The sequence below is a fragment of the Scylla paramamosain genome, chromosome 27 (genome assembly GCF_035594125.1).
Source record: "Scylla paramamosain isolate STU-SP2022 chromosome 27, ASM3559412v1, whole genome shotgun sequence".
NCBI classification, from domain to species: domain Eukaryota; kingdom Metazoa; phylum Arthropoda; class Malacostraca; order Decapoda; family Portunidae; genus Scylla; species Scylla paramamosain.
In genome coordinates, this window is record NC_087177.1 from 12340660 (window position 1) to 12366808 (window position 26149).

The window sequence follows — 26149 nt, forward strand, 5'->3', positions numbered from 1 at the left end:
GAGAGAGAGAGAGAGAGAGAGAGAGAGAGAGAGAGAGAGAGAGAGAGAGAGAGAGAATTAGACAATAAAATCTGCGGAAAAGACTGACAGCACGTGCGTGAAAGACAAAGAAACAAAGAAAAGTAAAGAAAGTAATTAAAGGAAGCAAAAAAGCTGATCAGAGAGAGAGAGAGAGAGAGAGAGAGAGAGAGAGAGAGAGAGAGAGAGAGAGGAAATATAAACTCTCATCCTAAGTCGTTGGTATACACTCGTTCACTGCAATACGAGACAATTAACACCAGGAGTAATGCGTGAAATCTTTCAAAACATCTACAAGGAAGTAAGAAATTAAAAAGGAACAGATGTTGCAATTTCTAGCCAATTTAGACATTGGAAGTGGCTGTTAGAGCAAGATGTCTCAGTGATTAGTAATTAAGGAAAGATACAACAGATAGTAGTGAAAGGATTAATGTATACCCTTATCTGCACAGTACAGGGAGCGCGTTCCTGTACAAGTCACTCCCTGTTCCTTGCTGTTTGGTTTAGCATAGGGAAGGTTTACTCTGGCTCACTCTACCCTGAATGCTTCCTGTAGGTTGTAATGTTGTAGGCTGTATACCTAACGAAGCGAGATGAAAGCCAAACTTGTGTGTTGCCAGTGGCTTTGTATGTGATCTTGTGACGTGTGCTGTTCTTGTTACCTTTTGCTTTTGTTCACTTTATGCTACGCGGTTCCTATGGAGTAATTATGGCGTTGTATGTGTAACTAAGCTAAATGAAAACCAAACTAGCGTGTTGACAATTTGTTCTGATCAACTTATCCTTTTTTTTTGCTCTGGTTCACTCTTCGCTGCGCAGTTCCTGTAGATCGTAAAGGCGCTGTATCTGTAACGAAGCAAGATGGAAGATTAGCTTGCGTTTCGTCACTGGGTTCTGATTGTCTTTGTAGAGGATCACGTGACATATGTTGATTTTTATTGTGGTTTACTGTACTGTCCTCGGTTCATGTCCATTCCAAAGGAGCTGTTTATGTGAGGAATTGAGATGAGAGCCAAACTTACGTGTTGCCAATGGATTATGTTCGTTTTCTATAGAGGATCACGTGATATTCATTCCTTTTATGGTAGGTATGTATTTTGGCCTGTCCTTCCACATAACGATGTTTACTTGTTAGTGTGGAAGTTGTTTTGCACCGTGACTTTTGTAGTTGTGAATGTACAATGAAATATTTTTTCTCGAGGAGGGAGAATACCGTGATGAAAGGATTTAGTTGTATTTTGTGATGTTTACATGCCGGCTTGGAAGTTGAGATACGCCGTCTGTTACTAAGAGCGCTCGGTGTGTGTATGTCTGTCTATCTTACGTTTCACGCTGAGGCTGAATTTAAGAATTATATCAACAGCATTCAATGTGCCGTGATCGATAACTATGTCTGTCTGCCTACCCGTCATCTCTTGTTGTCCACAATTTTTAGACCGAACCCGGGAATAGTATAAAAAAATATTCAATACGTAATGATCGACAACACATTGAAGAGCTGTGAGGTGTAAAAAAAAAATCGAGTCTTGAACATTGTCAACAAAAGTATATATACATCACGAGGGAGCGTGCGTCTGGTGTCATATAAATGTTCTCGACTGTAAGAGAAAATATAACTAATTCTTATCCTTACTGACGTAGAATGTCAGAGTAATTTCCTGTATTGCTTTTGAGTGCTAAATAAGGAATGAATCTTGGAGGCATCACTAACTTCTCTCTTTTCTTTTTCCTTTTAGAACGTCAAGGAATGGACATAATTAAGTAGATGGTGAGTATTGTTTTAAAATGTCTTCTTGTCCCATTTAATACAAGCTGACGCTATTTCTATTCATTTATTATTTATTTATTTGACTTTATTTCTTTACTTTTTTCTTATTTTTCCAATCTTTTCTTACGTCATTATGTCGTCGCTCTGTCACATTTGAAAAGTGGTCTTTCTCTTTCTATTCTGACCTTTCTCATGTTTGCTTGTGTGGGAAGCAAAACACAGAGAGAGAGAGAGAGAGAGAGAGAGAGAGAGAGAGAGAGAGAGAGAGAGAGAGAGAGAGAGAGAGAGAGAGAGTAATAAGGGAGACAGGAAAATCACGGTAATGCTACGTTTCCGGCGGCAATACTTAATGAAGGAAGAAGAGAGAGAAAGATCCCGAGGCAGGTTAATTGCAGACAGGTGAGGTGGAAATGGACGCACGTAAACGACGCCAATGATGTGAAGGAGTAGGAAAATTCTCGAGACCAAAACACTTATGAGAAAAAGAAGACGAGGAAGAGACAAAGAAAAAGAAAACGAGGAAGAGAGACAGAGGAAAGCAAGAGAGAGAGAGAATGGAAAAAAATAAAGAAGGAAGCAAGAAATTGAATAAGAGACGAAAGAAGATAGGGAAAATAAAAAAAAGAAGGAAGGAAGGAAGGAAAGAAGAGAAAAAATAAGGAATCAGATGGATGCAAGAGAAAGAATTGAAAATGTAGGAAGGAAAGAAAATAAAGAGGAAAAGGAAGCAAGAGAGACAGTAAAAGAGAGAAGGAAGCGAGAAACTAAGTGAAGAAAAAAACAAGAGTTAGTAAAATAAAGATACTAGCAGGGAGGAAGAAGAGGAACAACAAAAAAAAAAAAACGATGTGAAATAAGATGATGAATCAACACTATCATGACCAAGAAGAGAACAAAAAAGGAGGAGGAGGAGGAGGAGGAGGAGGAGGAAGAGGAAAAGAAAATAAGCGAAAAGAGGAGGAATAAAAGTAAGAATAAAGACACGAAGAAGAGGAGATGAAGGACGAAGAGAAAGAAGAAGAAAGAAGAGAACAAAAAAGAGGTGAAGTAAAAATAAACAAGAACAAAAAAAGAAATAGAAATAGGAGAAATAAGACGAAAAGAAGTGGAAAAGGAAAAGAAAGTCTATCATGTACGATAACATAGGAAGAACAGATACCAGAAAAAAAAAAAAAGCTAAGGTCAATAATATAATCTGTTGAAGAAAGGTTAATAAGGTTAGTAATAATAATCTGTTGAAGAAAGGAGGAGAACAAGAAAGAGGATGACAAAGAGAACGAGGAAGAGGACAAGGATGAAAACAACAACACTAACGAAGAAGAAAGCAAAGTGGAGGACGTTGAAAGGATGAAGGAAGATAAGAAAAAAGAAAGAAAAAAAAAGAGAAGGGAGGACGAGAGGGTGGAAGAGGAAAAATAGTGCACCAGAGAGAGAGAGAGAGAGAGAGAGAGAGAGAGAGAGAGAGAGAGAGAGAGAGAGAGAGATCCTTCGGGGCGGGTTTGGGGTATTTGAAACACGTCTCTGCTGGGCCGTAAAAGGGTGACTTGGGTTCGCATGTGGAGAAGGAGGAGGAGGAGGAGGAGGAGGAGGAGGAGCTGATGGTGTTGGTATTGCTTCGAGAGAGAGAGAGAGAGAGAGAGAGAGAGAGAGAGAGAGAGAGAGAGAGAGAGAGAGAGAGAGAGAGAGAGAGAGAGAGAGAGAGAGAGAGAAAATACACAAATGCACAGTCAGTCAGACAGACAGACAGCTAAATAAACAGAGAAACGTATCCTTTTGACTCCAACATATGTTTTTCTTAGTTATATTGTCTGTTTCTTGCCTTCAATTTGTCTCCTTTTCTTTCTTTTTTCAGCCCTTCATGCCTTCCCTCTCTTCTTTCCTTTATTCACTGCTTCGTTCTTCCTGTTTTTATATTTACAAGTCAACGTTGGGTAATTAATGACGGAGAGAAAGGAAGAAGGGGAAGAAGATGAAGGGGGAAGGAAGAGGAGGAAGAAGAAGAATGGAAACAGATGGATGAGAGACGTGTCAATGGAGAATAAAAATGAAGAGAAAGAAAAATAAATGAGATGAGAAGAACATTAAAGGAAAATCTCTCTCTCTCTCTCTCTCTCTCTCTCTCTCTCTCTCTCTCTCTCTCTCTCTCTCTCTCTCTCTCTCTCTCTCTCTCTCTCTCTCTCTCTCTCTCTCTCTCTCTCTCTCTTTGCCCGTCTGTCAGTCATATCCTTCCACCTTCCTGTCCGCCTGTCTGTCTGTCTGTCTGTTTGTGTCAGGAAAAGGTAAAAATGATGCCCTGGATGCAGAAGAGTGACTAGCTATAGCAAATAAGCAAGAGAGAGAGAGAGAGAGAGAGAGAGAGAGAGAGAGAGAGAGAGAGAGAGAGAGAGAGAGAGAGAGAGAGGGTGAGGGGGACTGATGTTCTTTTCTCATGTATCTGTATATGCTATGAACATGTACAATTCTCTCTCTCTCTCTCTCTCTCTCTCTCTCTCTCTCTCTCTCTCTCTCTCTCTCTCTCTCTCTCTCTATTTAAACATAAGTCAGTGCTAGAGTCCAAAGATGCAGTGCCGTGTGCCAAATATTTAAAAGACTAAGTATCCGAACTTAGTCTAGCTTATTAAACAATAAAGATATGTGCATCTTACAAAATGTACACCTTAAAAGATCTAAAATATACATATTTCTCTCTCTCTTCTCTCTCTCTCTCTCTCTCTCTCTCTCTCTCTCTCTCTCTCTCTCTCTCTCTCTCTCTCTCTCTCTCTCTCTCTCAGTATTTTTAACAGCAAGCCCCGCCACTGATCCCGACAGCTTTAACCTCTAAATCTTGCAACATCCGGCACATCCACACGGGCTGACCTGCCGCGCTAACACACACACACACACACACACACACACACACACACATTATTCCACACTACACGCTGTAAAGAAAAATGTGGTCCATTCTTTGTCTTTGTCTGTGTTTGTCCATGTTTCATTGTTTCTTTGTATGTGTGTCTGTGTGTGTCTGTGTATGTGTGTGTCTGTTTGTGTGTCTGTGTATATGTGTGTCTGAGTACCTGTGGGTTTGTATCTGTCTGTTTTCTTACCCACCCCCACTCCGAACCCATTCTCTCTCTCTCTCTCTCTCTCTCTCTCTCTCTCTCTCTCTCTCTCTCTCTCTCTCTCTCTCTCTCTCTCTCTCTCTCTCTATCATCATCATCATTTTCATTTAATTTCATCTTGCATCCTCTGCTTTGTTATTTAATACTTTTTTTTGTATTGTTTTGTTGACATGTTTATTGTTGTATAATTTTCTGCTAAATTTCCGTGTCGAGTTTGATCACGGTTGTTTTTTTCGCTTGTTACTGTTATTGTTGGTGGAATGTTTTGGCCTAAAGAATAAATATGTGAGGGTTTGATTGAAAAAAAAAATGAAAATATATATTAGGTTTCTTTTTTTCCTGCTTTAGCTATATCTGTTTGTTTGTGTTTACTTTGTTCGTGTGTCAGTTACGAGTATGTCTTTCTGCTCACCGGCACGCTCTCTCTCTCTCTCTCTCTCTCTCTCTCTCTCTCTCTCTCTCTCTCTCTCTCTCTCTCTCTCTCTCTCTCTCTCTCTCTCTCTCTCTCTCTCTCTCTCTCACACACACACACACACACACACACACACACACACCAGAGATAAAAAAAATCCATCTTCTTTATCATGCACTCTCATTATACATTTATCTCTCACACTTTTGTCATCCATTTATCATTTATTTTATCGTAGTTTTTCTCTACATCTTATTATTGTATTTTGCTTATGCACTTACTATCTTGCATCTTGTTATACTTTTTGTACATTTTTAGCATACATTTATCATACATATTTTATTACATCTTTATACATTCTTTAACACACATTTTATATCATACATTTTTCAAGCATTTTTCAAACATTTCTTAACTCAATTTCCATCATACATCATTTACATGTAAGGGACATTTTTTTTTTACTTATTATGTTAATCATACTAATGCAGATTTTTTTTATAAACAGTATTCTAATATTTTTTTTTACCTGTCGTTATATTGTATTGTTACTATTTAGATTGTATTCTGTTAACATTTTTGTATTTTGCCCTGTATAGTTTCTTCTTTTTCCTATTTTTTTCTTAACTAATACTCCTTTGTGACTCTTACATAAGAACTTAGAAAATAAAGGAAGGTGCATGAAGCCAGACGTTGCAGTCCCTGTACTAAGCATACCTACCTACCTCCGCCTATCATCCTCATCCATAAATTTGTCTATTCTTGTTTTTAAAGCTCCATAATAACTCAGCACTAACAGCCTGATTACTGAGTCCATTCCATTAATCTACCACTCCATTCGAGAACCAATTCCTTCCTATCTCTTTCTTGAACCTAATTTTTTCAAGCTTGACTCTTCTTGGGGACAGACACTGAAGACGTGTATAAAAGGTAACACGAAAGTCTCTCTCCTCTTGTACTCTGTCAGTCAGTCAGGCAGTCAATCATAGTTATTCACTCAATTTCTTCCTTACTTAACACTAATACGAACACATTTACATTACAATAACACTAAATTCTTGTAATATATGCAATCGTTCCTTTCTTCATTCAGTCACTCTGTCAATCAGTCATAGTCAATGTCTACTTTACTGAGTACTGATACACATACATTTACTAAAGGTAACACCAACACTCTCCTCTGTTACTATACACATTTCTTTCCTTCATTCAGTCAGTTAATCACTCAATCATCATCTACCTTACTGAATACTAATACAAACACTTACAGAAGATAACGCAAAACTCACTCTTCTCTGTTACTCTATTCACTCCTTCCATCCTCTTCATCCCTTCAAGAAATCGAAGGAACATGAAGGAAGTAAACATTGGGTAATCCTCTCCTCCCCTTTCCTCTTCCCTTCTTGTACTTCTTTCTTCCTACCCTCTTCTGCCTTTTTTTTTTTTTTTACTGCATTCCCCTTAAGACCTTGCACACAGCACTTTCCATGCAATCCTCACTAACTCCACCATCATGACTTCTTTACCTTCTGTGAGTGTTGTTGAGGCGCTGTATTCATTAGTTTAGTCGGTCCATCAGTCAGTCATTCAGTTAATTTCTGCTTGAATGCACTGGACCGCTAAGTAGAAATTAAGGTAGAGAGAGAGAGAGAGAGAGAGAGAGAGAGAGAGAGAGAGAGAGAGAGAGAGAGAGAGAGAGAGAGAGAGAGAGAGAGAGAGAGAGAGAGAATTTTACTCACGAGAATGAAAAAGCAAATCATAATAATGACTAACTGAATTATCTACGTGAATATTAAAATTAAAATTGGGAGCCAAATATTAGAAATCAAAATATCAGGACAGAAAAAAATATAAAATGGCTGGGAATTGAATACAAGAAAGCAATAATACATGAAAAAAACCGACGCAACAGCAAGACGCGACGGAAAGAACAAAAGAAAAACTAAAGTGAAATTAAAAAAAAAAAAGTATCTTGTGGAGTTCACCAATATTGAAAGAAAGAAAAAGAATGGAAAAGAGAAACAGAAAAACGAGATCAGATTTAGAATTTATACGAAACAGAGAAAAAAAAAAGTATATTAAAAAGACTTCATGAATTATTCTGAGCAGGACGAGTGCATGTTGTTTATTATTAAATCATAGAATGTTCCACGAGATAAACTTTTGCCATTTGGGGGCTGGGGACTGGATGTGTTTTCTATTGTCGTGGCCAGACTTTTGTAATTTAAAGACAACAAACTCTGGAGATGCAAGAGTCACACCAGGAAGACCAAGGTGTTGTGTGGAAATTATGTTTTGATGCTTTATATATTGAGACTTAAGGGATGTAGTGTGTATTATTGTGGATCATTAACTAAGAAATTTCTGGTTTTCTCTTAATTAATCTATTTATTTCGTTTACTCTATTTATTAATTTATTTATTCGTTTATATTATTATCTTTATTTCTTTATTTCTTCATTTATATGTTTATTTATTGATGTTGCAATTATAGTAGGAAGGTTAAGACTCAGGAAAATATACGACACACACACACACACACACACACACACACACACACACACACACACACACACACACACACACACACACACACACACACACACACACACACACACTAACACTCTTAATACCATCCATACTAATCACTACCACTTATTGCAAGTATCTCCATTTTTAACAGTTCTGCATTACCTTAAGACACAAATGCTAATCTACTTCAAATGTACCCAAGATATTCAGGGTTTATATTTCGTGGTTTTTAATTCGGTGAGGTTAGAATAGCTAATGTAACCTATGCTATACAGCGTCAAGGGATTGGTGCGAGGCTTTTGTTAGTGATCTTTGCCTGGTTGCCGTAATCTGAGGGAGGGAGGAATTAATCATCGGCTGTAGAATTTCACTTTGTTTTGTACTGTGGTGGTTATTTGGTTTGTGTGAAAGTGAAAAAGGAACGTGTGAGGAAGGGAGCTGGAGAGAGAGAGAGAGAGAGAGAGAGAGAGAGAGAGAGAGAGAGAGAGAGAGAGAGAGAGAGAGAGAGAGAGAGAGAATAGAATAAGAAGGCAAAAACATAAAATAGATACAGGAACAAAAAAGAATCACACACACACACACACACACACACACACACACACACACACACACACACACACACACACACACACACACACACACACACACACACACACACACACAGAAAGACAGGTACAGAAACAGGATAAGGTAAAAAACACGGACAGAAAAAAAGGACGGAAAAGAAGACACACACGCAGATAGACAAATACAACAACAGAAAAGAAGATAAAAAAACAATAGCAAACCAATACAATAACAAAAGAAGACAGACACACACAAACAGGAACAGAAGGACAGAAATGGACGTAACCACCTCACTGTCTACCTTCGCCGCCAGCCACGGGAAGGCGCAGCATCACTAGGCAGGTTGAGTGACACGCCTGCCGCAGGGGATGGCCTCTTGGGGTGTGCTGGCAAGGGCGGGGCCTGAAGGAGCTCATCAAATATTTCCCGTCCCCCGTATCAATGTCTCATCCGATCCTTTCCCTTCCTTACTCCTCCTCCTTACTTTCTTATTCGTATCCAAGTTTTTTAGGTTCGTCTTCTTCGTTGATTCCTTTGGTTGTTACGGTTTTCTTGGTTATGATTATTGTTTTTGTTGATGATGTTCTCCATATTCTTCGTCTCATTATTGTTGTTGTCGTCGCCGTTGTTGTTGTTTTTGTTGTTGTTGTTGTTGTTGTTGTTACTGCTATTATTGTTATTACTATTATTATTATTATTATGATTTTTATATTATTATTATTATTATTATTGTTATTACAATTATTATTATTATTATTGTTATTACAATTATTATTATTATTATTATTACAATTATTATTGTTATTATTATTATTATTATTATTATTGTTATTATTGTTATTATAAAAATAATGATAATAATATTATTATTGTTATTATTATTATTACTAGTACTACTCAAACTATTAGCGCCGCCGCTTCCGCCGCCGCCACCACCACCACCACCACCACAACCGTTATTGTTATTGCCATAACAACAAGTCCTGGTGTTTGATAACAGTGTCGCTTACTTTTCTATAAATAGTCGTGACAATATTTTCCTTCATATTATTGAATAAACGTCCTTTTCCGAGGGCTTCTGTCGCGCGCGCGCGCGCGCGCGCACACACACACACACACACACACACACACACACACACACACACACACACACACACACACACACACACACACACACACACACACACACACACACAGGTTGCTTGTTTTCGCATTATATATTCTGTGTTTGTGGGGTGGTTGTGGTGATGGTGGTGATGTTATGGTGGTGGTGTGTGGTGTGAAGGGCTGACTCACACAGTAAAACATTTTAAACACTGCCTGGTGTTTATCACAAGGAAAATATTTTAGTAGTATATGGATAGGTAGACAAACTCCCGATCATTAAGACTAAGGTTTTGGGACAACCTAAACATAAATGTAGATAACTGGAATATAAATATACATGTAAAAACGAAAAGAAAAAGAAAGACAAATAGTCTCTCTCTCTCTCTCTCTCTCTCTCTCTCTCTCTCTCTCTCTCTCTCTCTCTCTCTCTCTCTCTCTCTCTCTCTCTCGTTCTTAATCTATTTTCATCATATTGTTGTCTCATCACACGTATAATCTTCTATAGAGCGGGAAGGAAAAATTAAGCTCCTTCTCATAAGGATAGTATAAATAAACTGTACCATTTTTGTATCTCCATTTGTCTTCCTTTTTTTTTTTAGTATCTTTTAGGAGTATGAAATTTTTTTTCCATGTACTCTATTGGTTTCTCTAATTCTATTCAAAAAAATTTATTTGAAAAGTTTGGTACCCTTTTAGGGTATGTGCTCTTCATTCTGATTTTTTGTGACTCATAGTATCACCAACATTATATATTTTCATTATAACAAATGCAGTTCTGCTAATGATGAACCATGACTGCTGGACTTTTCTGGCGTCGACACTTGGATGAGTTACACACACACACACACACACACACACACACACACACACACACACACACACACACACACACACACACACACACACACACACACACACACACACACACGTAAGAGTCTCTCTTCCTTTGAGTGTCACACAGCTTAGGTGGCGATAAAAGAGGAACATTAATCCCTGCGCCTGAGGGAGAGGTGGTTCTTTGAAGGCTCTCAAGGGCGGCGGTTGCTGTGGTGAGCGTCGTCTGCACTTTGTTCCGATGAAATGTTAATAGGTATTATTTAGCCGAGTACTTACCAGAGAGAGAGTGAGAGAGAGAGAGACTGATTAAGGTAATAGAGACTAATCAATGTTGAGAGCGATGGTTGTGGTGTTGATAGTGAAAGTAATGAAATAGATGTAATTACGGTATTATTATTTTATGGCTATCGTAGTAGTAGTAGTAGTAGTAGTAGTAGTAGCAGCAGCAAGAACAGTAGTAGTAGTAGCAGCAGCAAGAACAGTAGTAGTAGTAGTAGTAGTAGTAGTAGCAAGGACAGTAGTAGTAGTAGTAGTAGTAGTAGTAGTAGTAGTAGCAAGAACAGTAGTAGTAGTAGTAGTAGTAGTAGTAGTAGTAGTAGCAAGAACAGTAGTAGTAGTAGTAGTAGTAGTAGCAAGAACAGTAGTAGTAGTAGTAGTAGTAGCAAGAACAGTAGTAGTAGTAGTAGTAGTAGCAAGAACAGTAGTAGTAGTAGTAGTAGTAGCAAGAACAGTAGTAGTAGTAGTAGCAAGAACAGTAGTAGTAGTAGTAGCAAGAACAGTAGTCGTAGTAATAGTAGTAGCAAGAACAGTAGTCTTAGTAGTAGTAGTAGCAAGAACAGTAGTCGTAGTGGTAGTAGTAGTAGCAAGAACAGTAGTCGTAGTAATAGCAAGAACAGTAGTATTAGTATTAGTACTAGTAGTAGTGATAGCAATAGCAACAATAATAGCAACAACAATATTAATAGCAATAATATTTTTTAACATCAGTGGAATACTGACAACAGTAAAGAAGCTCCTGGTACTGAATGAAAGAGACCACCACCACAACCTCCACCACAACCTCCACCACCACCATCACTTACCTGAATGCCGGAAAACGAAGCACAACACTTAATCTCCGCTACTGGAAAGTTGTATTCCTTGATGCTGCGATATATTTAGCTCCTCTTTGAGCCTCTCTGTTCCTCCTCTTTCTCTCATTTTACTTTTTTTACCTATTTTTCAATGAAGTTTTAATTAATTAATTAATCAATTTATTTATTTATTATTAATTTTTAGCTAGAAATAGTAAGAGTGGTGATGTAGGAGTGGTGATGGTAGTAGTAGTAGTAGTAGTGGTGGTTATGGTAGTAGAAGTGATAATGTTAGTAGTATCGGTGTCGGTGGTATTAGTATTAATAGTAGTAGTAGTAGTAGTAGTAACACTGATGATAATAGTGTAATGATGATGATAACCCGGTAATAGGTGCTTTAAGCTGCGGAGCAACTTACAGCACCTTCCTCCAGCCGCTGGGGAGTTCTAATTTTTAGACACGTCGCAGACCTGCTCATACGGAGCCCGCCTGCACACGCCACGCCAGGTGTTGCGCCGCCGTGATGCTTGCAGCGAGTGACATGTTGCTATAAATGACGCTGTTTTTTCAGTATGTGGAGCTTCATCTGCATTCTGATCACACTATCGTGTTCAAGCGTTTTCCTTATGTAATGACATATTTCAGCATTCAGTGATTCACTGTTGAAAAATATCGACCATAGGTAAAACATGTTATAAACATTTTTTTTAACATCTTCACAATTCAACTCGTAATACCTTTTTTTTTTTTATTTGATTTTTTATTTGATTTTATAGTCACTGCTGAATCTGATGATGTCAATTAATATTGGGTATCCCGTATATGAAGTGAGTTATGCGATATAATATAGAAACATTTCTCATTCGAGCATGCAAAATTTGGCCTAACATGAGAGCTAGTGAGAGAGCGGTACAACCTATCAGCTCCCAGCTTACAAGCCCGCCTAGGCGTCAGGAATCTAGCTTAAGTGAACAGACTTATAGGTGTTTCTGAGACAATCGCAATTTTCATATGCAATGGACACCAAAAGGTGTTCCTGGCCAAATCATCGTTGTACCCTCCACGGGCCAGGCGGAGCGGTGGGTTATAGAGATGTGCGGTAACAAAATTATAAACCCCGCTCGGGAAATAATAATAATAATATTATTATATAATAATAATAATAATAATAATAACTAATAATAACAGTAATAATAATAAACTAGCGGAATCCGTAAATATACTACGGTACGATAATATAACTACTACAACATCGGATATATATATATATATATATATATATATATATATATATATATATATATATATATATATATATATATATATATATATATATATATATATATATATATATATATATATATATATATATATATATATATATATATATATATATATATATATATATATATATATATATATATATATATATATATATATATATATATATATATATATAGAGAGAGAGAGAGAGAGAGAGAGAGAGAGAGAGAGAGAGAGAGAGAGAGAGAGAGAGGAGGAGGAGGAAAAGTGGGAAATGTTACAGGAGAAGGGAAGAGGGAGGTAGTGTAGAGGACCCACTCCCCCACTCTCTCTCTCTCTCTCTCTCTCTCTCTCTCTCTCTCTCTCTCTCTCTCTCTCTCTCTCTCTCTCTCGATCTTTTTACCCATCCAAATCCATCACCTACCCACTCCCCTCTCACTTTCACTGTCACATTTCCACCTCTCTCCCTCTCTCACACCTCTCACTTCTCCCCTTGTCTCACTTTTTTTTTTTATCCAAATCCTTCACCTACCCACCTCTCTCTCTCTCTCTCTCTCTCTCTCTCTCTCTCTCTCTCTCTCTCTCTCTCTCTCTCTCTCTCTCTCTCTCTCTCTCTCTCTCTCTCTCTCTCTCTCTCTCTCCAGATTTCTTTTTTCCAAGTCTGTCACCTACCCACTCCTCTCTCACTTTTACTTATTCACATCTCCAGAAGGAGGAAAAGGAAAATTATTCTTAACTATTAGTGAGCGAGACAGAATAGCACAGAAGAAGGCTCCTTCACATCCACCCACCCCTCCAGTCGTAGGTGGCCAGGAAAAAGGAAATGTCAATCAGGCCCCAGTTCCGGTCACTCCGTTGAATCTGTGTACTTTCCCTTTAGGGACGCCCTCTGGGACCTCTGGTCACCACAAGGAACAGGAACAGGAGGAGGAGGAGGAGGAGAAGGAGGAGGAACAACAACAACAACAACAACAACAACAAATGAGGTATAGAGGACTTAATCAAAATGTGTAGCTATCTATCTATTTATCTGTTCATCTACTTATCCTTTTATTTATCTATTTATCTATCCACCTTTCTATTCGTTACACTTGTACGTGAACTTTTAAATTTCCATTCCTTGATTTTGTTCGTAATTTCTCGTTATAGCGTTATTTGTCTTCATACACTTTTAAATGCTGTAGTATAATGATGATGATGATGATAATAATAATAATAATATAATAATAATAATAATAATAATAATAATAATGATAATAATAATATATACAGTTATAATACCACCAACACTATTGTTATTGGTAAATATGCTAATAATGTTTACGCTCTCTCTCTCTCTCTCTCTCTCTCTCTCTCTCTCTCTCTCTCTCTCTCTCTCTCTCTCTCTCTCTCTCTCTCTCTCTCTCTCTCTCTCTCTCTCTCTCTCTCTCATAAAACATCTAGGAAGTTGTAGGCTTTCCTTCCCGGCACTGCGTCAGTCAGCCTGGAATGGAGCGTGGGTGTCAGAGAGAGAGAGAGAGAGAGAGAGAGAGAGAGAGAGAGAGAGAGAGAGAGAGAGAGAGAGACATGACGGGGACATGCTGATTGGTAAAGGTGGAGGAGGAACGGAGGGGAAACAGAAGGTGAGGTGGAGAGAAGGAGGGTGGGGTGTTAGATAAAGAGAGAAAGAGTGGAAGAAAGTGGGAAACCTAAAGGGAACTACTACTGAGAGATACAAGGTGGAGGAATGTGAAGGTGGATTGAGTGAGTGAGTGATTGATGTTATGGCGCAGAGTTGAAGGTGGACAGAATAAGGAGTGGAAGATGTTGTTGTGTATAGGAAGAGGATAAGGCTGATGAATAAAGGTGATGAAAAGTTGATAGGTGGATTGATGGATAGGAAAGGAAGTAGAGAGGGACAGTGAGGGGTAAGTGAAAGTGGATAGGATGAGTGGATGGGTAAGTGGATGGAAAGGCTCGCTAATCTGGTGTGTTTTGATGCTGGTGGTGTTGATTGTGTGTGTGTGTGTGTGTGTGTGTGTGTGTGTGTGTGGGACGTAGAATATAAAGTATGATGTTAGCTAATTTGTTTGTTTTTTATTTTTTTCTGGTTTATTGATTAATTTATTTATTTACTTGTTTTTTTTTCTTAATATATCTAATTTTGATTTATTTCAGTGTACATATTTTCTTTTAAACTTTTCTCTCTCTCTCTCTCTCTCTCTCTCTCTCTCTCTCTCTCTCTCTCTCTCTCTCTCTCTCTCTCTCTCTCTCTCTCTCTCTCTCTCTCTCTCTCTCTCTCTCTCTCTCTCTCTCTCTCTCTCTCTCTCTCTCTCTCTCTCTCTCTCTCTCTCTCTCTCTCTCTCTCTGATCCCCTCCTCCTCCACAATGCAGTGATGTGCCAGTGACGTGTCTGTGACGTGTTCGTGACGTCATGCAACACGTCATCAGCCTCGCCTCCCTAACCTAAACCCGACCTCTTGATTGAAGCGCGCGTGTGTGTGTGTGTGTGTGTGTGTGTGTGTGTGTGTGTGTGTGTAAGAAAAGTTCTGTATGACAATTATGGTTGTTGTTATAAGTATGATTATTATTGTTGTTGTTGTTGTTGTTATTGATATAATTATTATTTGATATGAGATATCATTGCATTACCAAAAAATCGTTGTTCTGCTTCTTTTTCTCATTACTATTTTTCTTTTTCTTTTTACTATTATTATTATTATTATTATTATTATTATTATCATCATCATTATTATTATCATCATCATTACGTTTATCATCACATATCGACATTATTATAAACGTTTCTATCGCCACCGCCACCACAGCCATCACGTCCACCACTGTTGCCTCCCTTCCTACTTTGAAGTACCAACACAATCCCCTGAAGCCATTTTTAACATTTCTTTGAGAACCATAGAAGTTCATAAAAGGTAAGTACATTAATAAAACAAACGCTTCTCATCCCTCCTCCACATATCCTGAGAAGTCTTGACGTCACTTGTCTTGAATTAGTGACGTCAGGAGTACGATATGAAAAGTGCCAGAAAACTAATATTCATCTTGATTTTTCCCCTCTCGATGGCGTTGAGAGGCTTGATAACCTAATATCGCTCCTCCAAACTACTAGAAGAGCGTAGGAGAATCGTGGAGTGTGGAAAGAAAGATCATAAGAACATCAAATAATAAAAGCTGCAGAAAGCCATTTGGCCAACACGAGGCAGTCTCTGTATTAAACATATCTACTTATTTCCACCTATTTCCACCTATCATCTCCATCCATAAATTTGTCTATCTGTCCAATGTCCCTAATAACTCAACACTAACAACCAGATTTTCGAGTCTATTCCATTCTTCTACTACTTTATTATGAAAGAAGCAGCAATGTTGCATGTACGAGTGGATGAGAGAGTGGGTAAGAAACTTAATTCCTGCATAAGTAACCTGACGGAGTTGAAGAGGAAAGGAGGAATAAGAGATGATGGGCGCGGAGGCAAGTGTGTTTGAAGCGCTGGAGGGGGTGTGTCGCTTCAGGTGAGGATATTGAGGGTGTAGGTGCGTGGGCAGGTGAGGCTGTCGACCAGATAGAGGCAAGGGAGGTGAGGAGGTGGAGGGTGGGGAGCTGAGCGGGTGGTGATAGGGGAGGTGGACTGGTAGTGGTGATGGTGGTGGCGTTGGGGGAGGTGTAGATGACAGTGGATGGGCATCTTTAGGTGAGGTGAAAAATGTGAGAGAGAGAGAGAGAGAGAGAGAGAGAGAGAGAGAGAGAGAGAGAGAGAGAGAGAGAGAGAGAGAGAGAGAGAGAGAGAGAGAGAGAGACGGATGAAGGAAAGATACATACAGATTGAGGATAAGAAAACCAATAAACAATGAATATGAAGAGGACACAGAGAGAGAGAGAGAGAGAGAGAGAGAGAGAGAGAGAGAGAGAGAGAGAGAGAGAGAGAGAGAGAGAGAGAGAGAGAGAGAGAGACTGTCCTTGTGTGTGTATGTGTGTGTGTGTGTCCTTGGTATGATTCCAGGAATACAACAATGAACTCATGATTGTCAGCTGGAATACACACACACACACACACACACACACACACACACACACACACACACACACACACACACACACACACACACACACACACATACATACATACATACACACACACAATGTCTGCCGCTGAAGGGAAGCTGTCGGTGTGCGTTCTGAATGGCTTCCCTGACCTACACTGCGCAATGGTTTTCCGTCAGATGTTTTCTTCATTATGTTTGGTTGGTATTTTCGTCATATCATTTGGAAAGCAGTCATTTTATTTTTTTCTATATTTTATTTATTAGTTTATCTATTTATATATTTACTCATCTGTCTTTATCTGTCTATCTATCTATGTCTCCGTCAATTTATCTTTTTTTACACCTGCATGTCGAATTATCAATTTCCATACCTTGACTGTTTCGCATTTTTTTTTAAAACGTTATTTCTTATACTATATTAAATTCTGTAATGTTTTCTTTCAGCCTTCATACTCTCCCTCTCCGTCTGTAAACTCGTGACCAAAACCTGGTGCAATTTTTCATGTTTTCTCCTTTAACAGGTGAGGCGTGACGAGACAGGTGAATCTGGTAACAACCACGACTTCATCTTTCATGAGAGAGAGAGAGAGAGAGAGAGAGAGAGAGAGAGAGAGAGAGAGAGAGAGAGAGAGAGAGAGAGAGAGAGAGAGAGTCAAATACTGATATTGATATTAATCTATTGGCCATTAAGAAACATACATACCAGTAGTTCATTCACAAACAGAAAAACAAACACACACAGAAAGAGAAAGAGACTGAAAAAGACAGGAGACAGACAGATAAGTAAACACACACAGAAACAGACGGACACACACACACACACACACACACACACACACACACACACACACACACACACACACACACACACACACACACACACACACACACAGACCGACAGACAAATATAAAGACACTAGCCAGAAAAAAAAAACACAGCAACCGCACAATCGCAGGCAAATTTCGGCGTGGATGGGGCGCGAGGAAGTCTCCAGGAGGGCGAGGGATCAGGAAATGTCAGGGAAAAGTTACACGTCCTCCAGAATCCACAGAGTTTCAGGAGAGACACCGATGCCTGAAAATGCGTAAATATTCGTGGGACATTCTTCGCCTGGTTGGTCTGGGCGGCTTAGGCACGGCGGGCTGCTGGTGGTGGTGGCGGTGAAGGTGGTGGTGGAGGCGGTGGTGGTGGTCGTGCATGCTGCTGGTGTAAAGGTCGAGTGCATTGTTATTATTGTTATTTATTTTTTTATTTATTTAGTATATTTTTTTATTACCACCACGGGTTGCTTCCATTTCTGCCCAGGATTAAAAAAGCTCTTAAGCTCTTCAGAGATAAATGGCGGTCCAGACTTGAACAGCACCGCTAACAATGCACTGGCAGTAGAGCAAATTGTTAACACTAATTGTTGAGATGCACAAAACCAAGAAGACACAGCCCTTAGTATTAACTCGCCATCAACAGACCAAATGGACAACAGCACTACAGGCACAAGACTCAGAGAAAATACAGACTCTGCCAATGACACTTCAGCTGACAGTGACATTTACAGACACAAAATCAAGAAACAGTAACTCTCTCCCCCTCCGGGTGTCGCAGTGCGCGGTCCTCCGCCTCCCACACGGCTTGCTGAAGAAGCTTTTTCCGAACTGATTTTGTAATTAGTAATTGAGTTTTTTTCATAAATAACAATTTTAATAACTTGAATAATTGTCACTGTAATAATTGATTTTACTGAATAAAGGAAACATGAACAGACTATGTATAGTTTTCCCAACAAATAATTCCTAATCTTCATGTATTTTTTAGTTGTATATCATCGTGGCGCAGTGGTCACCATTACCATTACCAGCCAGGACGTAATGTAAGAAGTAGCTAGCGTTTCCGCACCACACAACCACCAGTAATTGAGACACCAGTTAATTAACTGCCAGAGAAGAGCAGGGACAGAACTAAGCATCCTCAAAGTGGCATCAAATAGGTTTGGGTTGGGAATTGGAGCCCTAAATAAAAGGTAACGGATCCTGTTTAATCTGGTGCAGAAGCGCGAAACTAAGTAGAGTTTTTAAGCTGGTGGTGTGAGTTACGATGTTGGACAAACGCGATGGTTAGTGGTAGGTAATATTTATTCTTCTCTAATATTTAATTCTTCTCATCTGATCATAATGTGGGACACGTGGCCTGGTTGTCAGATTGCCGTCACGCTGACAGCACATGACAAGATCTCCCAAAAAAACTGTACAGTGGAAATTTAAAAAAAAAATAATTGAAGAATGTTGTTGCTGCTGTTGGGTTTTATATCAGTTATAATCCCAAACCAGAAGCTCATGCCTTGTCAAGCAATAGCTTCACGTGCACACAAAATGGTGCGCAATGATGTTATTTATTATATTATGCCTTAAAAATTCATATTTTTCATGGAAATCCGGCGCGCGCGCGCGCACACACACACACACACACACACACACACACACACACACACACACACACACACACACACACACACACACACACACACACACACACACACACACACACACACACACACACACACACACACACACAGAGAGAGAGAGAGAGAGAGAGAGAGAGAGAGAGAGAGAGAGAGAGAGAGAGAGAGAGAGAGAGAGAGAGAGAGAGAGGAGAGAAGAGAGAGAGAGAGAGAGAGAGAGGAGAGAGAGAGAGACGAGAGAGAGAGAGAGAGAGAGAGAGAGGAAGAACTTCACACAGTGAGAAAATTGTTTATTTTCTTACAATACGTCAATCTCTCTGTACACTCACTTCCGGGAACAGGTTATGTGAATAATAACCGGACACAAAAACACTGAGCAAGACGCCTCAGCTCAGCGTGCTGCACGATGCTCGATAACTCCGCCATTGGCTTTCACCTGCTTTAAAAGAAAATGAAAAAATTGCGATCAGCTAACAAGTGTTTAGAGACGCATCAATGAAGGCATGTTAATGAACTAGCCAGAGAAACCCCGTGTTTTTGTAGGTAACATGACCTAGTTGAAGAAAGTTGCCATTGTATAATTAGAAAAATACGTGCGAAAATCCAGTTTTAAGTAGATACCTTGATAATTAGTGAAGAAAGTAATTCGTGTGGTAAGAAAATACATCTTTACTTTTCCATCGCTTCACTTCCAAACTCTGACACTGCCTGCTGGTGACTCCCCTTGCTACAACTTGAACTATTTATGAATATGAACATAAAGGCATTTAATTTAACTAATACTTTGAAACCTTTCGATACTTAACTTTTCTTATGGAGAGACAAATGAGCGGATCTTTTTCCTACTTATTTGTCCTTGCGTCAATCTTCGCGAATAAAATAATAAGAAATTACATGTTAGGTAGGTAATCCCTTCCATTCTCTCTCCACCTCCCGCTCCACCATTGCAGGCCACATCACCTACTCATAAAAAACCCTGTGATGACATGACACACTGCGGCAGCTGAAAGAAGACACACGAGCAAACTTTTCACTCCCTACTCATTCGCGAGGCCAGTTTTGCGTTTGCTTAATTTTGAAGGAGCAAAAGTACCTGTAAAGAGAACACAGTGTGAACGAAATGGAACGTGTAGAATGATGCACTGTAACTGGATAAGCTACAGTAAATAATCTCTCGTGTTGTGTTTACGCGAGTGAGAAAATACATGTAAAGAGAATACTGTGTGCTCGAAAGAAGTGTAATGTGATGCGTGGGAAGTGGGGTAAGTTAAATTGTGTGATGGTCTTGTTGTGTTTTCATGTTTTGAGGAGGAAAATACTGTACGTGGAAAGAGAATCCATTGGGAACGGAGGGAAAAAATGTTAGGTGATGCTTAATAAGTATATGAACTGTATTGTGTGTGGCAGTTAAGGGAGGATAGGTGAATTGATTGACTAATTGGTTGGTTGATTGGTTAAACTGACTGATGGGCTGACTGAGTGATTGAATGACTGTGCTACAAGGACAAAAAAAAAAAGACGAGGAAAACCAGAAACAATGAGAACTGGAAAGAGGCTAAAACACAGAGGAAGGAAGAGGAGAGAGAATGAAAATGAAGGGTGAAAAGAATAATAAAGGGGAGGAGAGGGGAAAGTGGAAGCAAAACAACGCAAGAGAGGGACGACGAGACAGATAAGTCAAGGGGAGTCAAGCGCGCAAGCCTGTTCAGAATGACGATGGCACCAATTGTTTATGACGCCAGCGGAAGGTTGGTGGCGCTGCTGCATCGGGCAACGGTGCTGTCTGGCAAGGCTGACCTATCCAGCTGAATATTTTATTGTGCTGACCCTTGAATGTATCCTAACAGACGCCGGTTGTCATAAGGGTGATGTGGAACACAGCCAATATACCTTTATATATGTATCCATATGTACTATGTATTTCTCACTCATGTATCCTCAATGTTATTGTAAGGCTGCACCCATTCATTTTGCATTGTCACATAATACTAGATGGCAACCGCGCCTAGCAGCATCAGTAACCGACGGGGCGCCATCTCTTACACATCAGCCTTGCTCTTCTGGTGTCTCTTGGTGCTGCCTCCAGCCCTCCTTCAGTATATTTCTGACCCATACCCATGGTGAGAGAAAAAAAAAAGGGAGAATAAAGACAACTTGGTGGCTGATCCACAAGGGAAGTATAATGCAATTCCCTGATGGTTGAAAATAGTTGATCCGCTGCGCCTCTGTCCAGTAGTTCTTCAGTTGTAGCTGCAGGAAAAGGAAGGACTGTGAAGTCTCAGGTTTGTCCCTAAGCTTCCCTGCTCTTAGAGGAATATTAATGAATGTGTTGATCTAAGTCTTGCATTACCAAGTTGGACTAAATGTTCCTATGGGATGTGGAATTTTAAGACTGAGTTCAGTAGAACATGGAAAGAACTAACTTGGCTCTGTTTTAGGACCCCTTTTATAGAATTTGAATGAGGACATCTTGCATTAGGAAATTGGACAGAACACGCTTGCGAGAAAGCTTCTTAGAGATCTTAGTCTGAGAGTTGTAAGAATAAGGAGAAATAAAGGGTGCTACTTTGGTATGCGATCTACTTAGCCAACGTGATCTACAAGAGTCAAATTCTACTTTGGTATGCGATATACATGTTTAATTTGTTTATTAAATTTATTAATTTATCAAATTTAGAAATAATTGACATTATTACATACACATTTTAGAAAATTGTTGAATTTTTTTTATATACTCAAAAAATTCGAATGAAGCAAATTTGAAACAAGTTTACTAACTTTTATTGTTGAATCTAACGAACATCAGCTAGAAAAAGCAAGAAATAGATCGTCAGTTTTTTCTCATCATACGCCAGCAGAAATAATTTACTATGTAAGCAGAAATAATGGTAATGAATTTGATGTATAAATAAATAAATAAATAAATAAAAATAAATAACGATGATTACGTTGCGCGTGCCGAAGATAACGATGCGATTCCACGATAACGATACGAGTTTCCACGATAACGATGCGATTCCACGATAACGATACGAGTTTCCACGATAACGATACGATTCCACGATAACGATACGATTCCACGATAACGATGCGAGTTTCCACGATAACGATGCGAGTTTCCACGATAATGATACGAGTTTCCACGATAACGATACGATTCCACGATAACGGTACGAGTTTCCACGATAACGATGCGATTCCACGATAACGATACGAGTTTCCACGATAACGATGCGATTCCACGATAACGATGTGATTCCACGATAACGATGCGATTCCACGATAACGATACGAGTTTTCACGGTAACGATGCGATTCCACGATAACGATGCGATTCCACGATAACGATACGAGTTTCCACGATAACGATGCGATTCCACGATAACGATACGAGTTTCCACGATAACGATGCGATTCCACGATAACGATGCGAGTTTCCACGATAACGATGAGATTCCACGATAACGATACGAGTTTCCACGATAACGATGCGATTCCACGATAACGATACGAGTTTCCACGATAACGATGCGATTCCACGATAACGATGCGAGTTTCCACGATAACGATGAGATTCCACGATAACGATACGAGTTTCCACGATAACGATGCGATTCCACGATAACGATACGAGTTTCCACGATAACGATGCGATTCCACGATAACGATACGAGTTTCCACGATAACGATGCGATTCCACAATAACGATGTGATTCCACGATAACGATGCCAGTTTCCACGATAACGATGAGTTTCCACGATAATGATGCGAATTTCCACAATAACGAGGCTGGCGTGGCGATAGCGATACGACATTGAAGTCTACCAACCTACATAGGTACCAGGACGAACCTTTCCTCCCCAAAGGCCCACCCCAGTCCCGTGGGGTGTGAGGGCAGTGACGATGCAGCCTTGCCGCGTCTCACACGGGTCGCCATGAACAATGACCCACCACACACCACTCCCCAACCACTGTCATGAAGTGAGCCCTTTTCTCCCTTAAAGGACCCCTCGTACTGTCAGTTTCTGGTGCATGGTGCACAGCGTGCCCTCGTTCATGGCGAGCTGTTCAGCCCGGTGTCATCATAATCAAAGGACCCGTACACACCCTCCACCAGACTCTATAGAAGGAGCCCTTACTCCCCATAAGGACTCCCCCCTCCGGGCAACATCTGGTGAATGGTAGACATTGATCTCTTGCTTATGGCGACTCCTTGCCTAGTGTTAGGCGTTGCAAGTGGATGACTACTACTGAAGCTTGAGGCCGCAAAGGAAAAGAAGGACCTGCTGCCAGTTCTCTGCCTTGGGCCCCAGGTTGGACCCGACAGCCACCTTCTCCCCCCGTGCGGCGCCCAAGGCCATCACGCCCCTCAACGAATTTTTGGCCGAAAGTTCTCAATCATCATTTAAATTTTGATCCGAATATAAAATCATCGATGGTAAGTAAAAAATGGCTTTCGTTTGAAAGTGTGCAAGAGTCGGCTGATCAATGAAACAAGGTGAGGCTGCTTTCCTCCGGGGTATTTAGTGTGTACCTTGCATGTTTTCTGCCCGTGAATATGCACATGTTCGTGTGTAACTAGATAGAAATAGTAATCCAATGGTAGTGCCTAGTTAATGGGGAACTTTAGAAGATTAGATACATTTCTGGATAGGGAGGATCAGTGGAGGTAGGTCTGCATGTCTCATACAAGAACTGCCACCTGCAGACCTACTTTTTTTCTTTTGATAGATGCTATTATGCTCTTTAAAAAGCAAGTAATAGATCGTCAGAGTTTTTTTTCTGATCATACGCCAGCAGAAATAATCAAGGTAGGACTGGAAGATTGTTTCTTTTACTCCTCTCATTTTTTTTTTTCTTTCCGAAATGCAAACCTTTGAATTTATCCAGCTTCTTTTAATTGCCTGAGTGTTTGCTGCAGTGTTTCGATCAACATAATGTCGCTGGTGGTTGACTATTAAATGATGGTGATTTAAACTATTTCAATTAGAATATGCTGGCCATCCGTCAGAATGCATAAGCGAATTTTCCGCAACTTCTCTTTTGAATTATGGGTTCCAGTATTTCATTATTTATTTTTTGTACGTAAAACTAATAGCAATTTTCACCTTTCTTCAATCCGAACACCGTGGGACCATCAATTCGTCTTCCGTGGTTTCGGTTGTTTTCCACCTCAGCCTTGCTGTCATTTGATTCTAGAACTTGATCTCCGTGCAGTGTTCTACCTCTGTTGTATTTTCGACATCCTGCTAACCGTCAATTTGCACTGGCTTTTATTTAGTGCTTACCATTTTTCCACGATTGTTAACAGAAACAATATATGAGCAAACCTCACGACACACATTAAACCAATCACAGATTGCTTCGGCACCTCTACCTGTCGATTCATGCACCGAATCATAGAAGGTATCTTGAATTTTCAAAAATAAAATAATTCTAAAAATTGGCATGGAGAAAGCTTGCAAACTACTGTTCAATGCAACTGCCTTCGTCTTCTCTTTGATCTCAATGTAAAACACTTTAGTTAACATCTGAAGGGTTCTTTAGATATTCAGATGTCATTAAGCAGGTAAAATCACGGAAGGGAGCGCAGGTCGCCTGTCGAGACTGATGTCTCTGTCTATGCCGGAATAAAGTGTGCTGTTGCCACAAGAAGTACCTTGTTGAGTCGCGACAGGAGCCTCGACACTCGAACAGACATTCCACTCATGCTTCAGACTCTCTAACCAGGCATTCTCTCGAAACAAAGACAAGTGCTTTCCTTGTCTCTTGATAATAAAAGGAAAAGTGCAACTTTTCTTGTTGTAGATCATGATATAAAAGTGTAGATCGCATACCAAAGTAGCACCGAAATAAAATAATTAAGAAAAAAAATTGTCATTAGGCTTATGCTGGACAGAGCATGTGAGTGCACATACGAAGTCAAAATTTGAGATACTGTAATGATCTTAGCAGTGATGGGACGTTTACTAAGTTTCCATAGATCAATATTCATCTCAAGAATTCTTTCTCTCCTAGCCCTATACAGAAGTAAGTATTCTCTTCCAGCTCCCTACAAAAGTTATCATTCTGTCCATACCATATGTTAGATTCGGTTAGGTTTTGCTGTTTTTGAGGTGGCCTGAAACTTTCATGTAAGAGTTTTCTTTAGTAAACTTTGTATTGGTTGTCCAAGTGCTCCCGGGAGTAAAGGAAAACACGATATAGAATACTGAGTTTATTAAATAAAACTACCTACAGTCGCCACGCCACACATCTGTCGAGGACATAGGCAAGGCTCAGATTGACCTCACTGCCCGCGTGACCAGATCAGGTGACTCAGGTCAAGGCGTCAGGCCACGCCGCGTGGGGAATGGAACACTGCGCGGAGCTGCGTTTCAGCCAGAGCAACTTTGCGTGTCTAGAGGTTATATAAAGTCATTGAAGTAATAAACTAATGCTTCCCAATTCACTTTATCCTGTTGTGCTCTTTATGTCATACCTACATTTTAAATAAACGCATTTTTCCAATCATCTTTAGTGAACTTGATATAGCAGGAGTTTGTATAGAAGCATAGGAGTGATAATTTATAATGCTTCCTCTTCACTTTCTCCCGTGTTGCCAAATTTTAAAGAAGCGAATTTTCCAGCCTCAGGAGGTTCGTTTGCTCTTCCTTGTCACGCGCAGCCGACCCGATGAACACTGAAGGATGACGGATAGAAAAATAAGGAGTTTCCAAAAAAGTGATCGAAAAAAAAAAAGGTTCACGAACTTAATTACTGAATGTTTACCTCTTAATGAGATAAGGAACTCTCTCTCTCTCTCTCTCTCTCTCTCTCTCTCTCTCTCTCTCTCTCTCTCTCTCTCTCTCTCTCTCTCTCTCTCTCTCTCTCATCAATAGGAGGTAATAAGAGCCTGTAGGAATATTTCAGTGTCCCAGTGTGACGTATCATAGGACGCGATCCCGCCTGACCTATGTGAAAAACCCGCT

The 26149-nt window shown here is 39.8% G+C and overlaps 1 long non-coding RNA gene across 12 annotated transcripts in view; it reads left to right on the plus strand.

Annotated features, from left to right (window-relative positions):
- The window catches only part of LOC135114229 (uncharacterized), a 238827-nt gene that overhangs the window by 57573 nt on the left and 155105 nt on the right, over window positions 1–26149 (plus strand). For 5 of the 12 annotated variants that reach the window (XR_010275458.1, XR_010275450.1, XR_010275455.1 and 2 more), the window contains exons 2-4: window positions 1755–1786; window positions 13561–13666; window positions 26091–26149. The exon at window positions 26091–26149 is cut by the window's right edge and continues 101 nt beyond it. This is a non-coding gene — a long non-coding RNA (uncharacterized LOC135114229). Of the gene's footprint in view, window positions 1–1754; window positions 1787–13560; window positions 13667–26079 lie in introns of all 12 variants that reach the window. The other 7 variants (XR_010275461.1, XR_010275453.1, XR_010275460.1 and 4 more) reach the window with 3 other exon arrangements.